This window comes from Lagopus leucura, unplaced genomic scaffold (assembly GCF_019238085.1).
Source record: "Lagopus leucura isolate 7727_CA_CO unplaced genomic scaffold, USGS_WTPT01 35308-0_obj-0_obj, whole genome shotgun sequence".
Taxonomy (NCBI): Eukaryota; Metazoa; Chordata; class Aves; order Galliformes; family Phasianidae; genus Lagopus; species Lagopus leucura.
Window position 1 is genome coordinate 9056 of NW_024966708.1, and position 20161 is coordinate 29216.

Sequence of the window (20161 nt, forward strand, 5' to 3'; positions counted from 1 at the left end):
CAAGCAGGTGTTCCACTTGGGCTCTGTATCATGTGTTGGCTGCACGGATACAGCATGCAGGTGGAAAAAAATGCTGCAGACTCTGAAGAGAGTAAAAGCAGGAGGGAGGCTGCAGTGGAGGAGTGTTGCATTGCGCAGTTGCCGACAACAGAGGAGAGAGGAAAGATGCACTTTGCAGCAGGGAATGCCCTGCTGACATGTTTTGAAAGCACTGCAGGCAGACTCCTTCCCAGAATTTCATCCCTCTCTCTAGGTCAGTAAGTAATATTGTGATTGCTTAGAGAGATTCTGGTTTAGCTTACTAGTGCTCCTATTGCACTTGCTTAGGGAGTTTCTGCTTGCCATCTTCTGGGGCTATCAAAAATGGATACCTGTGCGTGTGCATAGGCCAAATAAAACTCATAACTCTGTGCTGCTCTGACTGTGTAGTTCACTTGCCTCTGCTCCTGAGACACCCCGTCTCTCCGATGCAAACATATCCTGAAACAATATTATAGGCAGAAACACATTGCAAAATGTGCTGCACATCAAGAAATGCTTTGTAAAAACAAAACAGCACAACTGGAAATAGCCTGTCACCTTAACAAACTATTTTGAATCAAGTTAAAACTCCAAGGGAATCCTTAATAAAACTTGATAATGCAGCAGCAAATCTGATTGCAAAAAAATCAAAACCATTTTCTGATTGTGAGTTTGTCTCACAAGACTGTAGCCAGCTGAACTGAAGAAATATGAAAGTCTTTTGAAAAAAAATTGGAGAGTTAAACTGCTAATATCAATTCCTATGCTTTGGCTGTGGGTGAAAATGCTCATGTTAAATACAATGGCTCAACTAATCATTTTTGTTAGAGGCATTCATAATGAATTTCAATATCAGTGAAGAAATGGCTCCTTTGGTGGCACTGAAAAACAAAGAACTCTCCTGATTTATGTGAAGTAGAAAAAAAAAAACAAGAAAAAACCAAAACAACATGAGAACAATTTTCTTTAACCCTTGTCAATATTTCTGGTACATCTACTGACAGTGCTCCAGTGACAGTTGGTTAAAAAAAAAAAGTGAGACTTATAAAATTAAGATATAATAATATTACGTGAGTGATAAAAAGTGAGACTTATAAAATTAAGATATAATATTCCTACGTGCTTAGCAGAGGTTTGCTGGGTGTAGAGAAGTTTTCCTTGGTTTTCTTCGTCTTTTTCCAATTGACGTAATTTTCTCCTCACTCAACCCCCATCTAACTGCGTTTTTCCTCTGCTATCACGGCAGGGAGAAGAGCGCCAGAAGCTGCGGCGCGGCTGCGCGTCGAGCCAGTCGTTGTTGTTTCCGCGGTCTCCAGTGCCCCCTCGTGGCCAATAGCTGGAATTGCGGCCGTGTTTGTTTGGCGCCGCAGGCACCAGGGCGCATGCGCACGGGCACGCGGCGGTGATGTTCCTCGCTCTGCGCAGCAAATCCGCCGAGCTTTGTTATGGTTAGTCCTCGAGGCAACAGAGCGCATGCGCCAGGACACTCGTAACTAGCATTCAAATCTACAAAGCCTCGAGGTGCAGGCGAGCAGTCGATTCTTGGAGCCTGCCTCGGGAACAGCCTATTCTGGCTCCCAGCGGCCCCTGCGCTCCTCGTACGCGTCATGAGGAGTCGAAAACAACGCACGCGTAGGTGAGTACTCGAAACTAATCACGCGAAATAACCTGCCGGGCCGGGCCGGGGCTGTTCGCCGCTATGTTCGCTATTACCTGGAGGACTGATGACCATAGAGAGGCGGCGGATTAGCTGAGTAGAGCGGTTAGAACGGCACTTCCGCATTTTGTACGCGCATGCGTTGTGCTGCTTGCGGGACGCAGCGGCCGTTCCGCGCATTGGCCAGGAGGTGGCGGCAGAGACCGCGGAAAGAACTTTTCCGACGGGACTGGGGGAGGGGCGGCGGCGCAGTGCCTGGCGATCCGGTGTGTGTGCTGTGAGGACGGGAGAGGAGCACGAAGTTAGAAGTGGGGGGAAAGACGAAGAAGAAAGAGGGAAACTACTCCAAACCCAGGAGAGCTGTGCCAAGTGCATATAAATAGCTTTAAAAAAAAAAAAAAATTTTTTTCTTTTTTTCTTCTTTCTTTTTGCCAGCGTCTGTTGCATTGTTTCTAAATGTTCAAATACCAAAATGCAACTGCCCAGCAAATTTAATGATAATGGGATTAGAGCCCATTGGCAGAAAGTGCAGAGCCATATTAATGTTCATTCAGCCTCTGTTTTGTTTATACTTCCACGTATTTTTCTTCAAAAGCCTTTCTTTCCCTGTGGGTTTCATTTTTGGCTTTTTGTTCTTTTCATGCCATAAAATGGGAAGTTTTAGGTCCTAGCAAGTCTAAGCAGCCAGATCTAGCACAAAGCTGCACTTTTGAGTTCTGTGTGGACCATTACAGTGTTGCTACAAAGATTAACAAAAACTGCAGTTCTCCCCCTAAGTTTACAGATGGAAAAAATTAATTCACCTCCCTAGAAAGAATTGATGTGTCACAGCTGCCATTGGCAAGATGGCCCGAGAGTTGTGTGGGTGCATCTGGCTGTGAGAGGAATGTCTCTGTGGAAGGACAGCTTGTTCCCCCCTCTGATGGAGGCAGCTTCTCAGCTGCCCTACCCTGGTCTTCCTGCAGCTGGACAGATAGCCCAGAAGGGCGCGGGGTATGCAGACCCTCCCCGGCCAGCTGTAGCAGTCGCTCCTGCCAGCACTCCCTTTCCCCTCGACCATTCCCATTTCGCAGGCTGGAGCCCCGTGTGGCAGAGGAGGAGAGAGCTGCAGGCAGAGGGAAAACAGGGTGCTGGGATTCCTTCAGCTCGCTGCCAGCTGTCTTCTGTGACATTTTGGGGGTGGGCGGGGGACTGTGGGAGCACCCTCAAGGCTCTGGGCAGGAGGGAAGGAAGCAAAGATGCAGCTGCAGGCAGCGGGCTCCGAGCTGGAGCAGTGCAGCCGGGCACTGTGCAGCTCACAGTCTGGGCACACGGAGCAAGTTTGTCCAGCTGAGGGCTGCAGGGCTGTCCTTATCAAGCACTCCCCCATCGCACAGGTCTGCAGCGACTGCACCAGTTGCTCGAGCTCTTCCCACTGCAGGAGCTCAGAACTGACAAGAACCCTGACCAAAGCGGGTAATGGCAACATATGCACACAGATACACACCTGATACAGAATCTGGCACTTGACATTCCTCCCAGAGCTTCTTGCTGCTTTTTAGGCTGCTCTACAGCTATTCTGTCTTTTTGCCCCTCATTCCCCTATGTCTTGCCCTTTCCTTCGCCCTGTGCCTTCCCCATTCCTTTTTCAGGCTTTCTCCTTTCTTTCCTCGCTTCCTTCCCTGTGGCTTCCCCCTGTGACGACCCCATGTTCTGCTGCTGTTCTCAGCTGACAATCGTTAAACTGCACTTTTCAAAGACATGGGTTCAGGCTGCATACTATCACTGACTTAAAAAAACAAACTAAAACAAAAACAAACAAGTGCAGTATTATGTATAGATAACGAACTCCTGCTTGAAAACCAATAGCATTTCCACATCCCGGAGTGTCACCATCACCCCCAGGTTGGGCTGGTGCTGCTCATCTGTCCTGCAGCGCTGCTCAAATGGCACCGGCACCTCCTGGCACGGCCTGCCACCACCCTGTGTCACCTCATCTCACCTCTGCAGTTCTGACCCCACACCTCCACCCCATGTCCTCACATGTCCCTGTGTCCCCACACATCCCCTCATGTCTCAAGTCCCCCCACATCCCCTGCCCCAATTCAGTCCATGCTGATGTCACCATGGGATTGAGGACGGGGGCAGGGATGCCTGTGGGTTGTGTGGAGTCTTGGGACAAGTTGATAGCTGTGCACAGGGGGGTGATGGTGCCCTCGGCGCACGGCTGTGACAGGGGGGCGTGAGTCATTGCCCCCAGAATGGGGCTTGTGCCCCACGCATGTGGACAAGTTGTATGGGGAGTGCTTTCTGGAGATGATCTGTCTTTTCTCCAAATCTGCAGCGACTTCAGCAATCCCACGTCGTACCGCAGCAGAAATGGGGCACTGCCGTACGTCAGCGATCTCTGACTCAAGCACAGGGGCTGCATGAAGGACACACACTGCAGCCTCCCTGTTTCTGTGGGGTTTGGGATTGATGTTTGAGCCAAAAGGCCTCATGGTGCCATGCAGGCCGGTGCTGGGTTCACCCACTGAGGACGCCAAATCCTAAAATAATGTCACAGCGGTCTTTAATTGCTGTGCGAGGAGATGACACGCGTTTCTCCCTGGGGGGCTGTAAGCTGACCCCACAGTGTGGCAGACAGCACCAAAAAGGGATGCCATCCTGTACTTTCCTACCCTAGTAACTCCTGGTTCTGCTGGTACACCTCTTGTACCTGGAGCTGGCTCTCCATCTGGCTGAGACGTCATCTTTAACACTTCAAAACAAGCCTAAGGAGAAAAGATTTTGGTGATGTGACACGAAAATAGACAGCACAAATATAGACCAGGATAACAGAAGATGTACACGCTGGGTGCTGAGTATCATTTGGAAACCAAACCCCAGGTGAGAAGTCTTGTTTTATTTGGTTCATTTTTGCTAATCTCCCAGAGGATCAGGAGGTCAGTAGATGCAAACTAGAGATGCATCACAGGGATATTCAATCAAGGTGATGCAACACATATCTAGTTGTTTTTTCATAATTACAATGACTAATAGATATTAACATGATAGTGACTCTCTTCCTAGCTTAATATATGTTAACGCTAAATTTGAAACTGGCATACTAATAAATAGGGCTTCTGAAAGAGGCGTGTTGGTAAAACCACGCTTTTGTCTACTTGTTTTTCATTGTAATATCAATATATTGAAACATTTGCACAGGGCCAAGTAATTGTGAGGGGATAAAACAGCACATGAGGTTATAATTACTATGTTAGGTAAAGCAGAGCATTATCAGTCTTCATTGTTGTTTTTTTTTATTCTTTCTTTCCGGTTACTTGACAGTCCAGGAAATTTTTCACAGCTGAGCCATTGTGTTTTCTTCAGAAGTTAGAAATAAGATTGGCAGATTCGTGTCCGTATTCACCCACGCAGCAAAGTACTGGAAGAACTGCATTATTTCATCCCACTCTTCAGTGAGTTTCTATTATTTACCATGTAAGAACAACTTCTTTGTAATGCCTCCCTTGTAGAAAAATGACGTGTTTATCTTCATTGCCAACCCTTGATGTCCAGTGCATGTTCAAAATAGTTGATGAGTGAAGGAATGCTGGCTGGTTTTATGTTAAGAAAAAAGCCTCCACAAGTTCACATTCAGTACAGTGAGTACACTTTTATTTTTGCTAGATGGTCTGCTGGTTTCTCCAGTCTTCTTATGTAACACGAGGGAACGTTTTGTTGTTTGAATTTCTATAACTGCCTATTTTCTGTGTTCAGAGGGGTAGATTCCCTTACATGTGGGGTGTTTTTAACTGGGTAATGTAACTCAGAGTAATAACACATAAAAACAATCTTCTGTGTTGGTTGTTTGAAAGAAAGCTGTTTATTCATTAGAAATGTTAGAAACATAATAATCCCACTTGGTAGTTAGTTTTTCATCAGCCTATGAAGTTCCGAGTAGAAAACAGCACTTAAGTTCAATTGCATGTTTTAAGCAAGTTTTAATGACATACACCTTTTTAAATATCCCTCAGTAATGCATGCTATTATTGTCCTCAGGACCACTGGATCACCTTGTCTTAATGGTTCAAAGCATGCGAAAAATCTTTATCTGGAAGAATATGACAACTGAGATTTTTCATTGGTACACGATAGCACAATAAATTCTGTCACCTGTAATTAACTTGATGCCACAGTTCACTGCTGCAGATCTTAATGTAAAGATTGCTGGGGCAATGCTTTCAGGGCCAAAACTTCAGCCAGACTGTTGTGTGTGTGAAGGAAAGCACTGTAAATCTCTGAATTCTGTATGGATGGGGCCTTTCTATATTTCTATAATTAGTCAAAGCACAGTAATTATTTTTTCCTACAGGTTAAATACTGCTGATTAGCTGCTTACTTTTTAGACAGTTCTCTGTCCTTAGTATTCACACGAGTCTTTTTCTGACCTGCTGTAAGCCCGTTAGTCCAAACCAGATAAGGAGTCTAATGTAGTGTAACACTGTTAGTAGTTGATACTTGCTATTTCATTGCATTCTAGGATTATGTAATAAACAAAAGAACTGCCTCAGAGAAGAGAATGACTTATTAATTACAATACAGTAGTGATCTTGTTTTTGGTGTTATGATTGCATATGTATATCTGCCTTTGCACTGTTAGTTCTAGAAGATACTGTCTACAGGTATTGCTGACAATTTAAAAAAAAAAATTACAATTCTTATTTATTCTTGGAAATATATTTCTTTGCTTGCTATGAATCAGTTGATACTGAGCCATGATATTTTGCTGTGCTAGTGCACTTTATTGAATGTATCAAAGTACATAAGACATATTGATATTGTAACAATTAAACACAGAAACAAAGACTGTGTCTGAAAAACAATTCCAAAGTTTTAGGAAGGAAGGATTATTATAGAATTCTGAGACTGCTTGATACAAGAAGAAAGTGGTTTAGGCAGATGCACATAATTTGACTTAACACACTCATTCTATATAAAAGAATTTAATCTCAAAGACTGTCAAGCAAAATTTTTAACAGGAACACTACTACGCAAATCAAAGAGCAGTTCTGTTATCCTGCTATGTACTAACTGCCAGACACTTGTTTGCTTTACAAAATATGCATTAATTTATCAAATTACCCCGCAAAATAAACAAAACTGAAGAAAACCTATGCATTTAAAATGGTTAGGATTTGACAAAGAAAAAAGATAAAATGTTCAAAAGTAGCAAATCCAATTTTTGTTTCTTCAGAAACAAGCTCATTTCAGGTAAAAGCTATTAGATACTGCTGTGTAAAGAAAATACAATTTATAATGTTCAGTGTTACAAATAAGAACTAATTTTGAAAAGATAATCAGTGGATTTCATGATGGCATAACTACATCAGCGGATGAGGAAAATGCTTGATGTCATCTATCTTAATGTCAGTAGAGACTTTGACATAGTCCCCATAGTATCCTTCTTTTCAAATTCAAAATGTGTGGATTTGAAAGGTAGACTGATGAACAAAGTTTAGTCTAGTCATACCTTGAGAGTGGTGGTCATTGGCTCAATGTCTGGATAGAGAAAGTAACAAGTGGTGCTCCTCAGGGGTCAGTACTGGGACCAATGCTCTTTAATATCTTCAGCAGTGACATTGACAGTGGGATCAAGTACATTCTCATCAAGTTTGTGGATGACAACAAGCTATGTGATAAGGTCAAGATGACTGAGGGATGGGATGCCACTCAGAGAGACTTAGACAGCCTTTGTCAGTGGGGCAAGGAGAACCTCATGAGGTTCAAAAAATCCAAGTGCAAGGTACTGCACATGGGTAATGGCAACCAACCCCTTGTATCAGTACAAGTTGAAGGATGTAAGGACAGAGAACAGCCCTGCCACAATGGGCATAGGGATACTAGTCAATAGCAAGTGGACATGAACTAGCAGTGTGTACCCTCATAGCCCAGAAAGCCACTCCTGTCCTGGACTGCACCAAAATAATGGTGGTCAGCAGGTCAAGGTAGATGATCCTGCCCCTCTGCTCTGCATTGGTGAGACCACATCTGGAGTACTCCATCCTGACGTGGAGTTCTGGAGTACAGGAGAGGCATGGATCTGTTAGAGCATGAGCAGAAACGGAATACCTCCCCTGTGAGGACAGGCTGAAAGAGCTGGGACTGTTCAGCCTGGAAAAGAGAAGGCTCTGGGGAGATGTGATAGTAGCCTTTCAGTATCTAAAGGAGGGCTATAAGGAGAAGAGGACAGACTCTTCAGCAAGGTCTGTTGCGATAGGACAAATGTAAATGGTTTTAAAATATAAAAGGATAAATTCACATTAGATACAAAGAAGTCTTTTTTACTTTGAAGGTGGTGAGGCACTGAAAGGAATCACCCAGAGAGGTGGTGGATGGATCACCTGTCCTTGGAGGCAATCAAGATCAGGCTGGCCCAGGCTCTGAGCAACTTGTTCATATTCATTTCAAGGGAGTTGGATTAGATGACTTTCTAACTCAGAAGATTCTGTAATTTTATGATAATACTAAACTCAAGTAATGTAAGTTACCCAGCAAAGATATTCATTTCTTGCATTTAATTTTGGTATGAACCAGTTAACACTGAGCTAACCGAAGATCACCAAAATATTTCTAGAGTTTAGGCATTTTGAAACATTGGTCACAGTTCTTAAAGTATAAATTTAAGGATCTATATCTATGCTTAAAATCAGAGATAAATGTTTGGGTGTTTTTTTTTCTGATAATATCTTCCTCTCTCCAGTTGCCATACACTTTCTCTCTCTCTTAAAAAAAAAAAAAAAAAAAAAAAAAAAAAAAAGGTGTTTAATTTATATATTATTTATAAACATACAGAGATGTTTTCATCTTTGCAGACACTAATAGGTAGCTGATTCCAAGGTACACATGTCCTTAACCAAAGTTAAAACAGGATCACGACTTTCTCTCTGTTCTATTAACAGCAATTCTGTAATAGTTTTATAGCACCTACCTGAATCAGTATATCAGTATCACACATTCCGCTTGGCTAACAAGCTTCTTTTTGCAGAACCTTAATCCAAAAACAGTGAAAGTTGAAAGAAATTCCCTGTTTCACTTCAGCAGACACTGAAATATATATATATATATAAAAATTCTCCTTCTTGATATTTTGCCTACTTTTTTGTAACTAACTTTTTTGACTCCATAACTGTATTATAACACTACAAAAATAATATCCACTGTACTGTTTGCACACTGTTTTGAAATGTAGTATTTATGAGGAATGAATTTTACATGAAACAATTCTATTAAGCATGTTAAAATAACTGGAATTTGATTTGTCCCAAGAAAACATATGTAACTAAGCTTCTGCTTGGCTTTAAGATGCACACACATTATTTCTTTGACTTGGAAAGACAAGCATGGGTGATACTTTACTGAGTACTGAGTTATTTCAGCTTTCTGGGAGCTGTATACTAATGCTGTGTCATCAGAAAACTTCTGAAATGAGGGTTTGATACTCCAACATCAGTGAACAGCATAGTGCTACTGATCTGTAACCTCTCAGCAGCGAAATGGAGAAATCCATGTAATCAATTCAGTGTCTGTGAGGGGAAGCAACACCTTTTAATACACCACCTCAGAGAGCCGGAAGAAAAAATAGACAAATTCTATTTTACCTGCTTCATCAAAGTGCATACAATGGAATTTGTTTGAGAGAAGAATGAACTCCTTTATATTGCAGATGGAAGGACAGAACCTGCCTGTACAAATCTATCCTACACTGACCTAAGCAGAAGCATTAGAGGTCATATAAATGTTCCTTGTCTTAGTTACTGAATCTGGTTTCTATAATCTGAAGACACAATGAAGGTAAGGCTGCTTACACACTATTTTCAGTTGTTTTTCAGGACAATAGATTTAATGACATAAAAATGAATTAACTGACTCTCCTCTTCTGACACTCTATTAATTGAAGATACTTGAACTGGAAAAGCAGTACATACAAGATTTATTGTTCCGATGGAATCTTAGTCCTGCTGCCTTTTATATCCATTCTGATATCACTGAATCAACCTGAAGTCCTGTGGATAAAAGAAGGAATTATTTTAGATTTTCCCGAGGCTCAGCCTTCATCGCAATATAAGATATCCAGTTGTATCACCACCATCCCTGCAACTCTCTTCCTACTCTCAAGTTTACTGGATTTCTTGTTATTTATTGATTTCCAACTTCCAAGGTCTGCGTAAGATACCTTTCTGGTTAAGCTCCTGTACTGATCTCTCTCTTTTATTATTATTATTATTATTTTTTATTTTTTTCTTCTGTAAATTAATGCTTGTTAGTGATTGCTACTTGGGTCACTATCATCTTCTGCTCTCTCATCCCAAGTGTATTACAAGAACGAGAAACTATTTATGGTTGAACTGTACTAACTCTGTCTTCCTTTACTGCACTTACCTGAAGTGCTTTAAAAGGACTCAATGAAGGACAGGGAAGTATTTTCAAATTATAGCTGTGAGTGATGACCAGAGAATAAGAAACCTCCGACCTGAAATTAGAGGAGCTGTTGACACTGGCTACAATTCTGAATAGTAGTTCAAAGCCAAAGAAGAAACAATAATATTACGTCATTCACTGGGAAAAAAAAAAATAAAAAAATCCACTGTTAGATTTTTAGCAAATAAACAAGTATATATGATTACAGAGAGGAAAAAAAAAGATTTTTAGAACTGTGTCTAAGTTTGAATAAAATGCTTGTATGTGTTTACAAAATTATTTTAAAGGATGATTGTTGATCTGCTGAAGCCTTCTTGATTCTACATTTTTCTCAGTTTGAATTATAAAAACTGTAATTGTATATTCTGAACCTAGAAGAGAAAATCTAGAAGGAGATTCTGATTTTTTCTAACCATCTGTTGAAAAATATCATGAGCACTTGTTTATCTGCACTTCTGTAAGTTCTCAACATTGATTGTATTTTATTTTCTGTATCTAATTACTCTTCAGAATGATATGTTTATACTACTGGAAATGGATCTGATCAGAACTGAATAATGCAGATATTTTTATAAGAACATCTTTTGAAAGGAAAAAAGTGTCATAATATATTTAAAAACCCACCACCTTTCAAGAAATAATGATAGCATCTTTTGTGAGCTGGAAGTTCAATATGAATATTCATTAAAAATAATGATGATATCCTGACTGTCTTGTGGGAATATTACTGTAGCATCAGAAATTCCTCCTGAATTCTTCAACTGAGTTTATGCTGCCATATTTATTCTACAATTCTGGAAATCTTGTGAAGGCAAGATGCAGGTGAGATTTCCAGTATATGCAGAACTGCATCCCAGCCTTATATATGGTAAGTGCAACATTTGCTATGTTGAATTATTATTGTTGTTATAATTACTGTTGTTGTAGTTGTTGTCATCATTGTTACTGCTATTAGGTTGCTTGTGTTAGCAAAGACATAAAGTGAAACAGGTAAGTATGACAGGGATCTCCTGGAAGGAGTCCAGTGGAGGGCCATAAAGGTGATAAAAGGCTTGAAGCACCTTCCTTATGAGGAAAGGTTGAGCGACCTAGGGCTGTTCAGCCTTGAGAAAAAAAGACTCAGAGGGGATCTGGTCAGTGCCTATAAATATGTAAGGTGAGGAAAGCAAACAGACAAGGCTAGGCTCTTTTCAACAGTGCTTGGTGATAAAACAAGGGGAGATGGCCACAAACTGAAGCACAGGATGTTCCACACACATGTGCATAAGAACTTCTTGACAGTAAGGGTAATGGAGCACTGGAACAGGCTGCCCAGAGAGTCTGTGGAGTCTCCTTCTCTGTAAATGTCAAGACACACCTTGATGCCTAGCTGTGCAACCTGGTCAAGGGAGCATGCTTTGGTAGGGAAGTTGGACTAGATGATCTCTAGAGGTTCCTTCCAGACCCTACAGTTCTGTGACTCTGTGAAATATGTGAGTTGAGTTACGATAACAGAAAGAGTTAGTGTTAGTTTTCTTAAGATCAAATACAAAAATAAAGGGAGGTTGAGAACATCATTTTCCTAATATTAATTTTCTCTGTTTAAAGGAATGGTGAATGTGTATGCAAATGTTCTTATACTGAGTCTTCACTGAAAATTTGAGCTACTTAATACAAGTGCTGAATTTGGTTTCTTCTTCACAGAAACTTTCCATATACTGACATACAAGAATGCATTACTCAGTGTAACAGGTACAGTAGTCGTTGTATAACTCTTCACTTGAATTAGTAGAGCTTGCTCAGATTCAATGATTACTTGATATTTAGCTAGCTTAAACAGAACTGAGATAACAGGAAGAAAGAGAGCATGAAGAAGTCATCAGAATTATCTAGCTGTGATTAGAAAAGATACTTGCTTACATTCCTGAAGTCATCCCCTCATTTTCATGTTTACTGTCACTCTTTGATTGTTTTTTAATGTTTCTTTGAACAGTATTAAAATGAATGGAAGTCAAAGTCCAGTTTTAACACTTCACAAGACGTTGTGTTGTTTTGTATGCATCATGTATTATATATGTATTAAACTTCTCCAAGCCTGCCTGAAGATTTACTAACTGTACTTTGAGGCACATTTTGTATCACAGCAATTTAAAAAAATAAATAGAAATTGTCTATTATGCTGTATTAGTGGATGTAGAAATGTGAGTTCATACCTTTCATTGAACTGTTTTAAAAGCCTACTTCCATTATTCAGGGGACAAATGGCCACTTAAGTTCTACCAAGATCATTCTACCATCCAATGTTCAACCTGCATGAAGTCTAATTATCCATGCAGCTAGAGAAATGTGAAAAAGCTGAAGCACAGATCTTCTACATAACCTGCTTTGCAGTATTTACAATAACATGGATTAAAACATTAGATTGGTACTCATGTAAAGTTTAATGTTTATCGTAGTGTCTCTGCACTTGACAGTAGCTAAGTAAGCCCATACATCTATTATATTTCTGTCATGCTGCCCATGTGTCCGGCCTCTGTGCCCATCAGCAGTAATGGTCCTCAGTGCTATTACTGTAATTCAAAGGCATTAACCAGAAATTAAATGCATATTAGTTATATAGTACGAAATTATGTTAGCTGATGTGTTAAAGGCTGCAAACCACAATCTCAATAGCATTTTACAAGTACCAGTGTGACAGATAAGAAACATAAGAATAGGTCTTTAGAAATATTGTGCCTGAAAACAATTCGGAAAGCACACTGATATTTTGAAAGCATTGTTGGCTATCTGTCATCATGGTTTATCAGTAACTGACTGTCCTCAAATTCCAGACAGCTTGTCTAATCATCTCCTGGTTTACTTACAGATTTCAAATGCTCACCATTCCTGATACAAGCCATTGGCTTTCTTGGCTACCTGGGCACACTGCTGGCTCATATTCAGCCAACTGTCCATCAGCACACCAAGGTCCCTTTCTGTCAGGTGGCTTTCCAGCCACTCCTCCCTAAGCCTGGGTTGCCTGGGGTTGTTGTGACCAAAATGCCGGACCTGACACTTGATTCTATTGAAACTCATACAGTTTACCTTGGCTCTTCGATTCAGGTCCCTCTGTAATGCCTTTCCTCCCTCTGGCAGAACAACACTCCCTACCAACTTGGTGTTATCGGCAAACTTACTGAGGGTGCACTCATCCCCTCATCAAGATCATTAATAAGGATGCTAAATAGAAGCGGCCCTAGAACAGAGCCCTGGGGGACAATGCTCGTGACTGGCCTCCAACTGGATTTAACTCCACTGACCACAGCTCTTTGAGTTCGGGCATCCAGCCAGTGTTTCATCCAGCAGAGCGAATGCCCATCCAAACCATGGGCAGCCAGCTTCTCCACGAGGATGCTGTGGGGGGCAGTGTCAAAGACTTTACTGAAGACCACATCAACAGCCTTACTTTCATCCACTAAGCAGGTCACCCTGTCATAGAACAAAATCAGGTTTGTCAGACAGGATCTTCCATTCACAGACCCATACTGTCTGGGCCTGATCCCATGGCTGACCTTTCATTGATCCATGGTGGCTCCCAAGATTATCCGTTTCACGACCTTCCATGGCACCAAGGTGAGACTGATAGGTCTGTAGCTACCAGAATCATCTTTCTGGCCCTTTCTGAAGATGGTCTTCATATCTGCCAGTCTCCAGTCCACCCAGACATTCCCAGTTAGCCAGGACGGTTGAAGGATGATGGACTGTGGTTTGGCAACCACATCCACCAACTCCCTTAACACTCCAGGATGCAATCCATCTGGCACCAAGGAGTTGAGAGTGTCCACGTTTCAGAGCAGTGTCCAGCTTTTTCCTTTTCCTTTTTCCTTTTCCTTTTCCTTTTCCTTTTCCTTTTCCTTGGAAAGATTGTTGGTTTGTTTTTTTTTTAAGGATGATATTTTATTTCTATTCAGTGTGTAAGCAATCAGAAATGTTTTACTAGTGAAAAGATAGAGCACATTATTTGGAATTGATAGCTAATTTATTTTATTATGATTACCTGGAATAACTTTTGCCACAAGATTTTAATTTACATTTCTCTAATACTACTGATTTAAAGGTGACTTTAACATTCCTCAGCAGTAGCGCTTTGTGAACAATAAATCTATTTTCTCTAACAGCAGCATAGTGCCTTAGTCTCCTACATGAATGAGGTTGTAAACCAAAGTCCTATAGAAATATATCTACGCAAAGATCATTCCCAGTGTAGTATTTTTACAGCACTAATAGTAACTGTATAATTCATATGGTATGGTCTGCTCCAGTCTTGGATAAAAGAGCTAAATATTTTAATTTAAGTGAATGATTTTGTTAGGTATCACAAGTTCAATCCCTGCTGGTGTTACGCTGCCATTATGTCTAAAATGTACTGTAAGCTATTTCTGTTTGTGTGTATGAACTGAGCAAAGAACAGCAGTAATGTGCTCGGTGTCAGTGCATATACCATGACTGAGAGCAAAATAAATTATTTTCTTCAGATGGTAGAGGCCAAAGTAAGAAGTTAAGTTTTATTTTGTTCAGGATTTGAATGACGGTACTATAAATCATGGTATAAAAATAATAGGCTGATCCTAAATTCTTGTACTGGATACAGAGATTGCCTTCATAGCCCAGAAGTAGTGCAGATTGTAGAATTTTTTTACAACTATTGTTATTGTTATTATAAATAGTCATGTGTTATTACCTAAACCCTGATGGTGGAGCAACAATTTGACTAATTTTTTTTTCTTACAATAATGTCATTTAGATACGGTTAAAATAGTGTTCTAAGTTATTGCAGACTGTAACATTTCAGTGCACTGAATATGAGTTTAACAATACCTAACCAATTAAGTTAATTTGACTGAAAAATGTACTACTTGTCTTTTAAAGAATAAGAGTGAAAGATTGTAAGGGATTTGAAGATAATGTGGAATTGCTTAGGAAGTAATTTTTGGGCTTCTACCTGTATTTTGCTACCAGTTAAAATCTCCACAAACATTCAGTTATTTTTTTCCTGCATCTGAAAATTTAACAGTGTGAATTCATTTTTATATGGAATTATATCTAATAGAATGTCTATAAACCTTGAACATGCATTGGGTTTTATTTCAGTGAAATAAAACATTTTATTGTCAATAGTTTTCTCAGGAATCAATTGTCAGTGTGCATGTCTGTTACATGGAAGGAAACAACTTATACGTCTTCAGCACATAACATCCTTTATAAACATTCCATGTGATTTTTTGATAGCAAGCAAAAGCATGACAGGTGAATGCAGAAGAGATATTTGGGGAATTTTCATAATATTTACTCGCTATATGTAATAAGACTCCAAAGTCACTGTAAATAACTGGAATGTTACAGATATTTCAGAAAGTTACAGCAATGCACAGTGAATGCTAGATATATTGACATAACTAAATATAATACAAAGTAATCTATTCTTTGCATTGATGTGCTCATTGAGCTTCACACTGTTGAACAATCAGTATTCAGAACAGCAGTTTGTGATAGTTTAGATGGTAGCTGTAGGTTAATGCATGGCCTCTGAGATTCAAATGGCTGGCATACTTCAGGCAAATAAAATAATAAAATACAAGAAAAAGAATATCCACTGAGATGCTAATAAGCCCAGTTGCCGTGAGAATATGTTGTCATTACAAGGCTTCTATATATTTTTTTCAAAATTGTAAGAATTAATGAGAACAGTACATGTGAAAAGGCTTAGGATCTATCAGTTTCTCCAAACGACAATATAAACACATTTTCTATTGTTCAGCATGATTTTTTTCCTAATTATAAACTAAGCAAGCTAAGAGTTAGAAAAAAGTGTGCATGTTAAAGCTTAATATTAAAATAATGAAGGTTATGAAGTCGAAAAAATGGAAGGTGTGGTAAGAAAGAGTGCAGGAGTGGATGATTAAAATAGAAAAAAATTGAAAGCCTTAGTCAAATCTTTGATTTCAACGGGGGTTTCACTTGAACAGAAAATAAATCAAAATAATCAGGGTTTCACAATTTCAATCATTATTATTATTAATGGCAAAAATATGGATAGCAACTTCAGTCTATCCAATGTTTTAATTCGCCAAGTACTAATGAAGCGGCCTACTATAAAGTGAGTAAAATCAGACTGAAATAACAGGATTTGGAATGGAGACAGAACTTACAATGTTTATTTCCTACAGTTCTTCAAGTAATAAAAATACCTAGGCAGGTTTCCTCCATCTTGAATGCAGGATTGCATATATGCAATACTGTGAAACAAGAACATTCTGCCTCTAAAACAATTTTGCATACTTCCAAATTAGCTATGTGCACGAGAAAGCAGTATGAAAATCACCTTTACCTTGCTGTACAAACACTCCTTTATCTTGAACTCAAGAGGTTCTTTTGAAAACTTGCTGAAACGAAGAATATGAATTATGTTTCAGCTGCACTTTCAAGAACATGTTGCTGAACAACATACTGAATTTGTTATGCAAAAAGTTCTTAGATTTAGCAGCTTTCTGGATAGACTATCATACACGTTAAAAAAAAAAAAAAAAAGAAAAAGAAAAAAAAAGGAGAAAATGTTACTAAAATCCAGAGCTTTTCTTTCAGTGAAAAAGTGTGTAGTCAGCATTCTAGTAACAGCAATGTAGTGATGAGGATTTAAGAATAGAATAAAGTGAAATGTTGCACAACAAATTACAAACTACACTGAAAAGATGACCATATCACAGGAAATAAATAAATGAACAAAATTTAAAAAAAAAAAAAAAACACCTGGAAAATAAACACATAACTGCAATCAAATTTAAGCAGGTGTGGAAACACCAAATGACCAATACAAAGAAGGTGAGCTGCAAATTCAAATCTAACATCAATAAATCTTGCTCACAGAACTGCTTTCACGGTATCACAGAAGCACACAAACACCAAAGTTGGAAAAGACCTACGAGATCATCCAATCCAACCATCCACCTATCACCAATAGTTCTCACTAAACCATGTCCCTCAACACAAAATCCTTGAAACATTCCTTGAACGCCTCCAGGGTCAGTGACACCATCACCTTTCTGAACAGCCCATTCCAGTGCCTGACCACTCTTACAGAGAAGCAGTATTTCCTAACATCCAGCCTGAATCTCTGGTGCAGCTTGAAGCCATTCCGTCTAGTTACTGTCTCGCTCCAATTTATAGGAGGGAGAGGAGGTTCTTTTTTTATCTATATACCCGGCGTGAGATTAAGAAGCAACGGTTCAAATGTTGGTGCGACCAGTTTATTACAAATCTTAATCAGGGAAATGGGGAAGGGGAGGACAAACACTATTATGATTAGGGTAATGGGGAAGGGAAGGAGGGAGACAGAAAAGATAGAAGAGAAGAAGCAAGGAGTCTTTATAGGCAGCAAGAGGGAGATAGTCAGCACCATGGATCCAGCGTGGTTCGTAGTTTCATCTTTGATCCTCAGTAGTGGTGGGTCGTCAGGCAGAGTTGTTCTATTGACGACGACGGCGACGATGTCCATGGCGATGATGGCCCTTTTTCAATGCTTCAAAGTGGTTGAGTCAGCTGTCTTTGGAGTGACAGCTCAAATCCAAAGTAGTCGAGTCAGCTCTCCTTTGAGTGACAGCTCAAACCCAAGGTGGTTGAGTCAGTTCTTCTTGCGGTGGCAGCTTCTGGCTCTGGGATCTCAGCAGGAACCTCCTTTGTTCTTATCTTTCTGGCCTTGCCAGCAGATAAGAGGAAGCAGGGAGGCACCAACTTGTATCTTGCCTTCGTAGGATACAATGGTATCATCCCCCAGCCTCCCATACTAAGCTGGAGCGGTTTAGTCACAGGCCAGATCTTCCGCCAGTGAACACTCCTGAGCACTCTCTTCCGCTCTTCTACAGAGCAAGCAGCTCTGGGGGAAGGGGCTTTCAAATGTTCCCAAAGCAATCGATATCGATTGTCACACAGTTAGCACCCATCACTTGCCTCCTTGACAAGTCACTCAGAGTCTTATCACAAGAAAAACATCAGGAAGCAAGCTTTGAGCCAAAAAAGAAGGATTCTCACACCACCCCGTGGCTCAAAGATTGCTTGAAATAAAGCACCTGCACGCTGCGTTGCAGCTGCTGCAGTCGTGTGCAGCCTTTATCTGTTGCTGGATGCTGAGAGCAAACCCAGACCTCATAAGAAGAAAACTGTAGCTATCATGACAATATTTTGCATGCAGACGAGGCTTGATTCAAGTATGGCAGTGAAGGTTTCTGACTGACCTGCCCTCACTTTTTAGGAGTTGTGTTTGCTTGCTTAAATACAGTAAGCTGCTCTCACTTATGTCTGTCCTTTGCCATAAACATCCCTGTGACAAAATGGTTGTTTTGGCATCATCCTCCAGTGGCTAGGATAACCAAGCCTTAGAAAAATACAGCACCTCCCCCAGAGCTGTGATGGCCGTGCTGCTGCTTGCTGATCCTCCCTCTGATCTGTGCTTTTCCTTTGCAGGACGCAGTTCTTAATTGTGGCCCGAGTCCCTGTGGGTTTCTTCTCCTCTCACAGAGCGGCTCACCCTGGAGGAGCACAGGCACAGCAAGGCCACAGCAGCTCTCCCGTTGTGTCAGACAGCAGAGACAATGGAGTGGAAGAAGGCCCTGCAGCTCTACAGGGGAAATTGTACACAGTCATTGACTTCCCATCCAATAGATGAAGAGGAGTTTCTTTTGCAGCACCTATCATAATTGTTTGGGTGTTTTGTGTTTTTTTTTTTCCATTATTACTAATGCAAAACTTGCAGAAACTGAGTTACCTTAACCACGCATGGAGTGTTGTAGCAAACTTCCACTCACCTTGGACTCTAAGGACTCAGCTAACTCACAACTGCCTGATAGGCTCAGTTTAGCCACGCAATGGCACCGTTCCTTTCCTGTTAGGCAGGTCAAGTGTCTAAAGCCATCTGATGTCAATGCTTGCCAGTACTGCCTGCACCTGGAGACATCGGGGTTTTCCAGATTCCAGGACCTGGAATAAATTCGGAATAAATTCGGGTTCTCCTGTAAGCAGAGCTGTTGGACTGACTTGGTGATGTTAGGACTGGGAAGAGGCAGGGCTGCTGCAGCCCCAGCCCCACCTGACATGGGTCTCTATAAGGACGGGCTGCTGGCTTTGTTCTGGGCACTGCAGGGCTCTGTGACCAGGGGTAGCCCCAGGAGCTGTGCTACCAGCTGTGCCCACACCTCGCTGGCAAACATGGCTGAGAAGCCCCTGCATGTGGCCAGCCAGGAGCTGCTGCCCTTCTGACCACCTTACTCAGTAACTGCTCTCTGCTTGGGTGCACATGCTGGAAGCTATTACTCAACAAATAATACAAATGTAACAAATAAACACTAAACAGGGCTTATTGTCACAAGGTAGCCAGACAAGAGGAGTGAGACAATGCCTAAGCATTGGGCATGTAAGCTGTGTCTGTTTCCTTGGAGGCAGAAACCTTCATGCTCTCCTAGTTCACTTGGGTGCAATTTTACTTAAGATCCTCTCAAGATCTTCTGAGCCTGTTTGAGCCTTGAAGGGCATGCATAGTCCAGCCATGAGTATTTCTTTACTCAGAGAGCTGCCACATTTCAGTGGCAAGGCTACCGCTGTCCTCTGCAGCTGAGAGCCCAGACATTTAAATTTGGGCCGTGGCGTTGTTTTGGTAAATCATGCCTAGTCAAGGTTTGGATGAATGTACAACAATCTGTGTATGCCTACCTGTTTTCCTATACTAGATTGCAAACGTTTAACAAAGCAAACCCCCTCACTTTTGCCAGTGGTTTCCCTTCTGGTTACAAACGCATCACTTACTGCACAAAGAACACCACATTTTGCTTCACCGTTTGCTACAATTTCCACACCTTGCTGTCCTTCCTTCCTCAGCTTCATTTTCTCCACCCTTCACTGTTGTCGCATCTGTTACCAAACCCAGCGCCGCTTTTGGCACAAGCTGCTCTTCTGCTCAGTGAGGGCAGAACCCTCCTGCGCCCTGCCAGCTCCCCCTCCCAGCTCTTCCGGCGGAGATCTCTGGGTCCTAGAGCC

At 41.1% G+C, this 20161-nt stretch overlaps 1 long non-coding RNA gene across 13 annotated transcripts; it reads left to right on the top strand.

Moving 5' to 3' along the window:
• The first annotated feature begins 1413 nt into the window (after positions 1-1413).
• Positions 1414-19119, top strand: LOC122192740. 13 transcript variants are annotated; one of them, XR_006182679.1, is made up of 8 exons: positions 1414-1657; positions 3055-3133; positions 4002-4546; positions 4988-5118; positions 5219-5304; positions 7995-8181; positions 9366-11851; positions 13202-14007. It is a non-coding gene; the product is annotated as an uncharacterized LOC122192740 (long non-coding RNA). The 13 variants fall into 13 exon arrangements; XR_006182689.1 differs by lacking the exon at positions 5219-5304 and having other exon boundaries at positions 4988-5140; XR_006182681.1 differs by lacking the exons at positions 5219-5304; positions 7995-8181 and having other exon boundaries at positions 4988-5140; positions 9366-10988; positions 11708-11851.
• The last annotated feature ends 1042 nt before the right edge of the window (positions 19120-20161 follow it).